Source organism: Triticum dicoccoides, chromosome 2A (assembly GCF_002162155.2).
Source record: "Triticum dicoccoides isolate Atlit2015 ecotype Zavitan chromosome 2A, WEW_v2.0, whole genome shotgun sequence".
Taxonomy (NCBI): Eukaryota; Viridiplantae; Streptophyta; class Magnoliopsida; order Poales; family Poaceae; genus Triticum; species Triticum dicoccoides.
The window spans coordinates 422,559,973-422,570,941 of NC_041382.1; the positions used below are offsets into that span (position 1 = coordinate 422,559,973).

Below are 10,969 nucleotides of genomic sequence, written 5' to 3' on the forward strand. Positions count from 1 at the left end.
CAATCCTTGAAATAGAAGTTCTTGGAATGAGTTTCTTAGAGTACCCGGTTCAACATCAATTCTCTAGTGAAACAAATGGTCTTCTTTTTCTTTTGTTCTGTGTCAGTCACTCCTGAATATGATTTACTGCCATTTAGTAATTTGATAAAATAGTGACATGTTATGTTACCATCAACACATCACTAGTTGGAAATCAAGGTCAAGAACTATTATAACTTCATAAGTTGTGATTTCATTTGACCGAACCAGTCAATGGTGAACTGAAGATAAATAGGATATTCTGTAGTTTCAACTGGTGTTTATTGGTGAAATGGCAATCGGACACTATATGCCTGTAGGAATTGATTGAATTATACGTGACTTGAGACTTGAGATATGGTTTTGTTCCATTGTCATCTGTGCTTACATTCCATAGTTTCCAAGATACTCCCTCCGTTCCTAAATATAAGTGTTTTTTAGAGATTCCAATATAGACTACGTGCGGAGCAAAATGAGTGAATCTACACTCTAAACTATGTCTATATACATCCGTATGTATTTAGGAACGGAGGGAGTATTTTTTTCCAGATATTGCAGGCCTGTGCTACAATTGTTTGTATTTGCACTGTGTGCGATGTATGGTTGTGCCCTTAGCTGGCTTGATAGTTCATGGGATATGGCAATATGTTTTCTATGCCAATTCACTTTTTATTTCTTTTGTGCTTAAATTAGCATGTAGCCTTAAAACAAAAAAAGGTTGTCAGCATGTGATATTAGGCGTAAGCAACCAAAAACTGTTAGTACGTGGATTCATGTTTGTTTAGAACTTCCCAAGGTTCTTTTTTGTAATTCTCGTGTCGCAATTATGAAAGCATTGTCTAAAATATGATGTATTGGTTAGCTATTCATGCAGTTTTAGTTACTTGGAATCAGTGACTTGCATAGTTATGTGCACATACCTAGAGGCACCAAATTTCCAATAAAGGCCAAGCTTGCCCATGCGCACAGACCTAGAGGCACAAGATTATGTTTTTTTTTAAATGGTGGTTGATGCCCATGATAAATGACATGTACAGTTACTCGGACCTTTTTTACCATGAAGATGAACATACGGTGTGAAAAGTATGGAGTTACTCTGTACTTGTATAATACTCCCTCTGTTTTTTATTTACTCCACGTATTAGCTTTGTCTTAAGTCAAATTTATAAACTTTGACTAAGTTTATAGGAAAATTTATTAACATCTTCAATGCCATTAGATTTATCATTGAATATATTTTTGCATCATATATACTTCCTCCAGAGGGCAGGCCTGGCGCAGTGGTGAAGTCCTCCCCACTTGTGCCAAGAGGTCCTGGGTTCGAACCAGCCTCTCTGCATTGCACTTTGCAGGGGTAAGACTAGGTTCCTATAATCCCTCCCCAGACCCCACCTTGTGTGGGAGCTTCTATGCACTGGGTCTGTCCTTTATATACTTCCTCCGTTCGCAAATATAAAATGGTCTAACTTTCTTGTGAATCGGATGTTTATAGGCACGTTTTAGTGTGTTTGTTCACTCATTTCAGTCCGTATGTAGGTCATATATATATATTTATTGAAATATCCAAAACATCTTATATTTGTGAACGGAGGTAGTACTTGTTATTGTAAAAGTTCATTCATATTATTTCCCATAAAGTTTGACTTACAACGAAGCTAATATGCAGAGTAAATAAAAACAAAGGGAGTGCTTTGTACTGAACTCTTTAAATTTCTGGCATAAACTAACTGTTCAGCATGTTTGCTTTTGTAAACTCAGTTGCCTTCTGCTTATTCTCACGACTAATTTTTTTCTCTTGAATGTGTAATTCAATCTTTAATTTTTTAGAAGATTCTAGTGAAGCTTAAAACTAAATGAAATGCAATCATAAATGAGGATATATATTTTTAGTCTTGTGCTTGCCGGTTTGTCCATAATTACTGTACTGAAACAATGTCCTCTTAAATAATTGCCCCCATGATCATATCTTTTTTAATCAGGTTTGGCTGATATCAAAATAGATTTCAAAGGTTGCATGTTTTCTTTTGTTAGCAGGGCAATTATTTCTACACTGATGACAGCGGAAGTCGCAACTGTGAAGACATGAGCTGAGATTCTTTGGTTGACAAGTACATCATTGGAAATTATCAACTTACCCCCCTTCCTTGTTTCAACTGCATGTAGACTGAAAACATTCAAGTTCCAACTGGCTGTTGAGCTCACATGACTAGTACCAATGCTTAAATCCTTTTAATGTATCAGAATCAGAACATTTGATGTCGTGCAGTCTCGGTTCTGTATGGGTGCTGGCATGTATGTAACCGGTGCCACGATCAATTGTTGTGCAGTGCCTTTATTGTTGGTTGTTGGGTAGCAAACTGGATCCACGTGGTCCATCTGCTATCTTCATTCATATCCGGCAGATACATTGATGTCCCGAATGTGCAAAAGAGGGGTGTTTCTGTCAAGCTCACTTGCTCTGTTTGATGTGTAATGTGCGAGAGGGAGATGACTAGAGGAGAGTGACAAGATGCTTGCTACTAGATGCACTTGTACCAGCTACTACCACTACTATAAGTTGTAGGTTTCTTGTAGGCCCACAAAAGAAGGCTAGGGAAACAAAAGACCCAGCCAGGGGAGGAAGCAGTGACCCCTTGTCATTCTCTGTCCCTCTAGCTCTAGGCCTTGTCCTGACGCATGGAGCAAGTCCTTCTCTCCGCATCACATGTTGCTATCGAATCATACATGCCCCATGGTAGGTTCAGGAGCAGCATGTAGGATTGGACGGGTTGATGGATGGATGCTGCTTTAAGTAAGATAGAAAAGATGGGAGGGATGCTTGATGAGTTTGATAGATGTATGACACCATAATGTCAATCTATATTTTTGGGGGGTTTGGTTTGGTCTTTGGTGTTGCCCTGTTGAGATGACACCATGTCCATGCGATGCTATGTAGTGAACCTTTTGGTTAGTTTCTCTAATTTTCTTTCCTTCGGGACAGGTCTAGTAGTACTTGCAGAAGTGAAGCTTCTTTGTAGGAGGGAGCCCCTTGGACACGCCCCACCCAAAAACCTCTGGTTTCATCACTCCAAAGGTTAATATTCCCTCTTCTTTTGATGCCAGTTTGGTAGGGCCAGCTTGAATTGAAGATAGTGTTTGTGACTTGTGAGAGAAAAAGATATGGGGAGCAATGTTTTTTTGTTTTGCTCTCAATGCAGGGCTGCTGCATCAATCTTTTCAGAGGCTGTAGGGTTAAGCTGAGCAGTAATGGCAAATGCGATTGCCTTTACTTTCTTGAGAGGGAAAGTGCACCCATTAACTAAGGGTATCGAGTATTACTGGCAGTGACAGGTGATCCAAGATAGCTTTTGTACATTTTGAGAATGTAAGAAAGTAGTTTTGACTGCTGTTGTTAGCCTCAAGGTCCACACCAAGGTTTATTTACAACCTTTTTATCATTGAAAGGTAGTATATGAGACGCTGAAAGACTCCAACAAACATTATTAGCACTTGTCAGAGCACAAAATAAAAGTCTTACCGCTGGTGCTTTTACCTAGCAAGTCTTGATCACAGTTTGTGCTTTTATAAAAGGCTCCTATTACTGGTTTAAAGATGCCGGCAATATGGTCAGTACTCAGGAGCATGCTATTCATGGAAAATCATGATAAGTTCACTTTAGTCCGTTTGTTAGGATGGTGATCCCAGGTAGGATGATTTCTTCTTTTGACGGTATTCAACAAGATTCGCATATACAGTTCTGTCGGATTCATTTTCTAAAGGATTGGTTATACCGGATTTTGAGAAGTGCATGCATGTCATGCTTCCATCTTTTCTATCTAAATGGTCTTATATTAGTTTACAGAGGGAGTACATACATACAAATAGAATGAACAATGTGACTATGAAATACATTGGAAGTCTATGGGGAAGCAGGAAAAAAAAAACTATGGACCTTCCACTGTTCGAGATAGAGACGCATCAGGTAGAAGGTACACTGCTAGCTACATATAGGTGGTGGCATGGTGCATACACAACAATGGTAGAGACAGAGACCAGGTCTCTTCTAGTTTCAGATGAATTAATAAACCATGCATGCATGGTAGCAAGTGAGCCATGCACAGCCATCAGCCATGTTACATTTTCCAGTGAAATATCATGTGTCCATGCAGATGCATGGTGCCCCTGCTGCTGCTGTTGCTGCTGCTGCTGCTCTTATCTCCATCAGCATCCAGCATGCAGCAGCATCTTTTGAGCAGTATATATACACAGTTTTTGTCCTCAACTAGAAACTCTGCAAGCCTGCTAGCAAATTAATTGACGAATGTACAAGGGTAACCTACTGTTTCTCCTTGGCAGCTTCAGAAAGGAAAAAAGATGGTTTTTTTTCTCTCTCTCTCCTTCTCTTGTTCAAAGCTCAGAAGAAAATGAAATTTTGAACAACTAGCAATCTAGCAATAGCTCCTTTTCTTCAACTTCTGCCATCTTCTGGTCATATATGCGTGCATATATATGGGTCCTAGCTAAATCATTTTACAAGGGAAACCTAATGTTTCTCCTTGGCAGCTCCAGAAAAAATCTACATTTTCCATTTTCTTTCTCTTAAAAAGAACATAAATAAATTTTGAGCAACCTGAGATGTTCTTTAATTTTTTTTTGCCTAGTTTCTACCATGTTTGTATACCCGGAAAAAATGTTTATACAGCAAAAAGTATTCATAAATGAGCACTCATTGGATAGAAAAGAAGGTACCCGCTATATTTTCCATTTTAGGCCTCCTTTGGTTTGTAAAATATTTTATAGGAATTCTATAGGATAGGATTCCTATAGGAAAAAGGTTCCTTTTGAGCCCTCGGGTTTGTAGGAATGGATTCTTATTACTATGGAGGATTGGTCCATATCCTTCACATTTGAAAGGTAAGAAAACATTAGCTCGGATCTAATGGAAAAATTCTTATCCTTTGAACTACTCCCCTCGTAAAGAAATATAAGATCGTTTAGATCACTAATGCAGAGGGAGTAAATGACATCTGTCCTATGAACCAAAGAAGGCCTGAATCTTGCTTGATTCATACAAGTCTAATCCATGAACAGCAAAAGAACTCGGAGATGGTTCATCAGTGGGCAGGACATGCAGGAAGGAAATGGTACACAAAATTGAACTGCCATCAAATCAGCTTTGGATGCGGAATATATTTGGTGCTAAAATTCAGAGCCTCAGAAATTGTGGGGTATCTTGGTTGAGAGTGCTTGGCAGGAGAACAGGATCTAGTGGCATGGGAACTAGTCCTCTCTCTGTAGGCCATTCTTCTATCTCTCCCTCACTCTCTTGAGGGCTCTGAATTAAAAAACAAGTACGTGCATATACAACAAGAGAGGGAAATTATAACTAAAAGGACAGTGAAATGTAAAATGAAGTTAGGAAAGAGCTCCTGGTACTAGCATAAGGAATAGCCAAAGTGAGTTTATCTTAATGCAGTACCTAGGGGGGAGAGGGGGTAAAGATCTCTGCTACTTTGGCATTCATCTCTCTCTCTCTCTCTCTCTCTCTCTCTCTCTCTCTCTCTCTCTCTCTCTCCCTCTCTCTCTCTCTCCCTCTCTCCCTCCCTCTCTCTCTCTCTGGCTGCCTTGTTTCCTGCCATCTTTTATCAGAGTGGGGAATGTGGAGGCATGCATTGCACAGTGCTGGGGTAGTGTGTCCATTATCCACCCTTTGCAAGCAGGACGAACGACATGCCACTTTGCTCTCCCCTGAACAGGTTGGACGATTTTTTTTTTGCCAGAATTGGGGCTCTTAGGCATGTCCATTTATGCTTAACCCTAACCCCTCGTCCAGTTCCATCGCCCACTAGCGTGTTGCCATCTGCGTATGTACTCCTCTCCTGTCACGCGTCATCCATTAGATTGTCTCCCCTTTTTACTGACCGAGCTTGTCATTCAATTTAAAAATGAAGTTCAGGCCCGAAAGTTCAGAATCTGAAACGGGTTTGCCTCACGAGATGTTGAGTCGCTTTGTTATATGGGCAGGAAATAATTTTCACTAGAAATACATCCCTACATGAACAAATTGAATGTAATGTTCCTTCCTTGTAGCATGTCAGCTGTCTGTGCATGGACCACGCACACATATGTACAACAATGATCTGCGAGGTGCATGTGGCATGATCAGGTTTCAGGCCAGGCAAAGCCCCAAGAAAACATGGTTTGCATGCATAATCACGGCAGGCATGAGCATCTGGCGAGCTCTCAGCTGCTAGCTGCTGCAAAGCATGCAGATGCAGAATGCAGTGGTAGCCCAGGCACACAGAGGCTCGCAGCAGCATGTAGCTACCTATAGCTAAGCTAGCTAGCCACCATTTGTGTGTCTCAGTTTGCGTTTGTGGTCTGGAACCCTGATCAAGTCTGGTCTGAATTAAGTTGGCCAGCTCATGCAAAGGACACCATTGGACACCACTGGCCATATTCATATTTTAGATGGCGACCCCTCATCCATGCAGCAGCCAGCAGCCAGCAGCTCACACAATTGCTAGTACAGATATATTTTTATGATCGAGGACAACAACTTGCTAGTATAGCTAGAAGGAAAATTAGTTTTTTTTTTAAAATCACTAAAATGAGCTAGCTAGCTGTTGCATTGCTTCCTTGTTGATCGGGGGCAATCAGGTGTTTTTATGCATGATTGGTTGCAAGGGCCCGATTTTTCCCTGCCGGATTGGTTGCATGAGTTGAAGGAGCTAGTTGGTATTGCCACTAATTATGAGCTTACTAACAGCGTAATATTCTTAAAGGGCCGTTAGCGCTTCTCGAAATCATTCATGAGCTCAAACGTACCAAGTCTAGAGGTGTTCTCCTTAAGTTAGATTTTGAAAAAGCGTACGATCGCGTGAACTGGGAGTTCGTGCGAGAGATCCTCATCAAAAAGGGTTTTGATGTGGGCTTTGTCCATCGTATCATGCACCTGGTTAGTAGTGGTCACACGGCTGTAACCGTCAATGGTGTAATGGGCAAATTCTTTCGCAACAAACGCGGCCTTAGGCAGGGAGACCCTAGTTCTCCTTTGATCTTCAACTTCGTTGCAGACGCTTTGGCGGCCTTGATCAGCAAAGCCAGGGCTGCGGGGCACATCAAAGGGTTGATCTCCCACCTCATCCCCGGCGGCGTGACCCATCTGCAATATGCGGATGACACGATGCTGCTTTTCGAGCCAGACGACCATAGCATAGCAACAATTAAGTTGCTTTTGATTGCTTTTGAGATTCTTTCGGGTCTAAAGATTAATTTTCTCAAAAGCGAAGTGATCACCATAGGGATGGATGATCGCGAAGGTCGGAGAATCGCGAACTTGCTCAATTGTAGGATTGGGAAGTTTCCGATAAAATACTTGGGACTACCGATAAACCACAAAAACTTGACGATTGCCGACTGGGTGCCACTTTACGGCAAAGTGGTGAACCGGGTTAGTCCTTGGAGAGGTCGGTTCATGTCCTCTGCTGCTAGGCTGATTTTGACCAATTCTAGCTTATCCTCCTTGCCTATCTTTACGATGGGTATGTTCCTCCTAGCAGATGGAGTGCATGCCAAGCTTGACACGCCTCGCGCCCGGTTCTTTCGGGAAGGAACTGGGACAAAGCGCAAATACCATCTGGTTAAATGGGCTGCGGTCTATCGCCCTAAGAAGTTCGGTGGTCTGGGGATCACGAATTCGAAGCTGATGAACGTTGCTCTCCTTACCAAATGGTGGTGGCGCCTTGCCCAAAACGAGAAGGGTCTCTGGGCTGATATTCTCCGGGCCAAGTATTTCCCGGATGGCAACCTCTTTAAGGCCAAACCCAAAGGATCGCCCTTTTGGAATGGCATTCAAGCGGTTAGGCCAGCATTTGCGGTTGGGGCCCAGTTTATAGTTAACAATGGCAAGTCCACGCGGTTTTGGTTGGATTGCTGGAAGGGTCAAACGCCGCTGTGGCAGTCCTATACGCAGCTGTACCAGCTTGCCACAGACACACACATTACGGTCGCTGACGCTCTCAGAGTGCAACCCCCGACGATCTCCTTCTTCAGACCTCTGGAAGCGGGAGAGGCGGCGGCTTGGGAGGCTTTGGTGGCTGAGCTCGAGGGATGGAGTCTCAGCCACGATCAAGATCAGATTGATTGGAAGCTTTCGGCTTCTCGTAAATTCTCGGTTAAATCCTTATACGAGAAGCTTACAGAGGGGACTGGGCTTGATATGGCTAGGGGGCTGTGGAAGGCTGGCATTCCACTCAAAATCAAGATCTTTTTGTGGCAAATGTTCCGCAACCGTCTGCCAACATCGGACAATGTGGCCAAACGCAACGGGCCGGCGAACGGGACATGCACCATCTGCGGGCTTGGGGAGGACGCTAACCATGTCTTCTTCAAGTGTTGCCTTGCTAGATTTGCGTGGAGCGCGGTTAGGGACACATTTAAACAGAATTGGAACCCGCAAAATAGCTCAGACCTTCTTTCTTTATTAACCGCACAGAGGGGTGCAAACGCGCGTGTGGTGTGGCGCTGCGTTGGGGCGCTGTTTTGGTCCATTTGGATTGTGAGGAACAAAACTACTATTGAACATAAATTCCCTGCTCACCCAGCTGGGATTTTTTCCAAATGCCATATTTTCCTACAGGCTTGGGCGTCATTGGGGAAGCAGCGTGACGAGGGGCGCATGAACGAGATCATGGAGCAGATCAAAACATGCACGGCAAGAGCAAGACTTCAAGAGCCGCCAGACTGAGCTTTTGCGTTTATTATCTCTATGGTTATGTGCTTTTAGCGTCCTATTGAACTTTAGTATCTTTCTTTGCCGGGACTGTGAGCCCGCTGAACCTAAATGTTATGTGGTTGTGGAGTTTCGACCCGGGTGGATGCTGCCTAGTGGCTTTATTAATTTAAAGTCGGACGCTTCGTGCGTCTACGTTCCAAAAAAAAGAGCAACTCCAACGGAGCGATCCATTTCGTCCACTGGAGTCCGTTTGGATCGGCGCGGACACAAAAGTCGATCCAACGCGCCAACCCAAATGGACGCGCATCCGCTTGGCGTCCGCATGCCGATCCATTTCCGGCCCATTTTTGAGTCGAATTTACGTCGGCGCGGACACGAAACAGACGCGCGCGCGCCTACTTCCTCTGGGCCCGTTGGTCGGTGGCCGCCTCCACCATTTTCCTCCATTTTCCCCCAAAACCCTCCTGCCCGCGCGCGCTCCCGCCCCACCACTGTCATGGACGACGACCTCGACCTCGACGCCGCCGCCGGCCTCGCCTGGCATGACGACCGCCCCCTCCGACAAAGGCAAGCCTCGCGCCCCCCGCAAGATCGCCGTCGCGCCCAAGCCAAAGACGACGCTGACGCCCGAACAACGGGCAAGGGAGTCGGCCAAGAGGAAGGGCTGGAGGCATGCCGCGGACGCGAGGGATGAAGCCGTTGCAGCTGCCGCCGCCGCACAGCAGGAGGTCACCAACGCCCGCATCGCGGCGACAACGAGGGAGGCACTCTATATGCCAGGGTTAAACCCTAGCCAGCACGGCCTCGTCAACATCGTCGTGGCCGTGGCGGCGAGCATCGGCTCATCCGCGTTCCCTCGGATGGTGCTGCCCGACTCGCCCCGCGCGTCGGCTTGCACCCTGATTGTCGATGTCAAAACCGACAGATCTCGGGTAGGGGGTCCCGAACTGTGCGTCTAAGGATCGATGGTAACAGGAGGCAGGGACACAATGTTTACCCAGGTTCAGGCCCTCTTGATGGAGGTAATACCCTATGTCCTGCTTGATTGACTTTGATGAATATAGGGGTTACAAGAGTTGATCTACCACAATATCGTAATGGATAAATCCTAATTGTCTAGCCTATATGATTATGATTGTGATTGCCTCTACGGACTAAACTCTCCGGTTTATATAGACAATGAAGGGGGCTAGGTTTGTACAAAGTCGGTTTACAGAGAAAGGAATACTCATATCAGCACGCCAAGCTTGCCTTCCACGCAAAGGAGAGTCCCATCCGGACACAAAGGAAAGTCTTTTATCTTGTATCTTCACGGCCCATTAGTCCGGCCCACGTAGTATAGCCCGGACGCCCGAGGACCCAGTAATCCAGGACTCCCTCACCGATGCCCGGCTTCCACGTGTACCCGCAGGCCTCCTGCCTCTCTGGGGAGTGCTCGCCCGACGTGAGCCTGGTGGCGCCTTCCACGCCCGCGCCCACGCCCATCGACCTCAGCGCCACACCGGTGGCTGGTGGCTCGTCATCCGGAGGCGCAAGGAAACGCGCGCGGCAGATGCCGGCCGACATGTGCTACCTCTTGAGCATGCGTTGGTTTTCCCTTAAAGAGGAAAGGGTGATGCAGCAAAGCAGCGTAAGTATTTCCCTCAGTTTTTGAGAACCAAGGTATCAATCCAGTAGGAGACCACGCACGAGTCACCTCGTACCTACACAAACAAATAAGAACCTCGCAACCAACGCGATAAAGGGGTTGTCAATCCCTTCACGGCCACTTGCAAGAGTGAGATCTGACAGAGATAATAATAATAAGATAAATATTTTTGGTATTTTTATGATATAGATTGAAAGTAAAGATTGCAAAATAAAATAGATTGGCTAGTGGCTTCTCTCAAGATAGCATAAGCATTACGGTGGGTGAACTAATTACTGTCGAGCAATTGCTAGAATTGAGCATAGTTATAAGAATATCTAGCTAATAACTATGGACCTGAAGGTCTGAGGTAAACTACTCACACATCATCGGAGAGGCTATGGTGTTGATGTATAAGCCTTCTGTGATCAATGCCCCCTCCGACGGAGCACCGGAAAAGGCCCCAAGATGGGATCTCACAGGTACAGAAGGTTGCGGCGGTGGAATTAGGTTTTCGTGGTGCTCCCCGATGTTTTCAGGGTACGTAGGTATATATAGGAGGAAGAAGTAGGTCGGTGGAGCCACGAGGGGCCCACGAGGGTGGAGGG

The 10,969-nt window shown here is 45.1% G+C and overlaps 1 protein-coding gene across 2 annotated transcripts in view; it reads left to right on the forward strand.

Annotated features, from left to right (window-relative positions):
- The window catches only part of LOC119354775 (RNA-binding protein 1-like), a 6,019-nt gene extending 3,554 nt beyond the window's left edge, over positions 1-2,465 (forward strand). Inside the window, exon 3 of one of the 2 annotated variants that reach the window (XM_037621522.1) lies at positions 2,050-2,465. The gene's annotated coding sequence lies outside the window, so the exon portion shown is untranslated. The remainder of the gene's footprint in view (positions 1-2,049) is intronic. The other variant, XM_037621521.1, reaches the window with a different exon arrangement.
- The last annotated feature ends 8,504 nt before the right edge of the window (positions 2,466-10,969 follow it).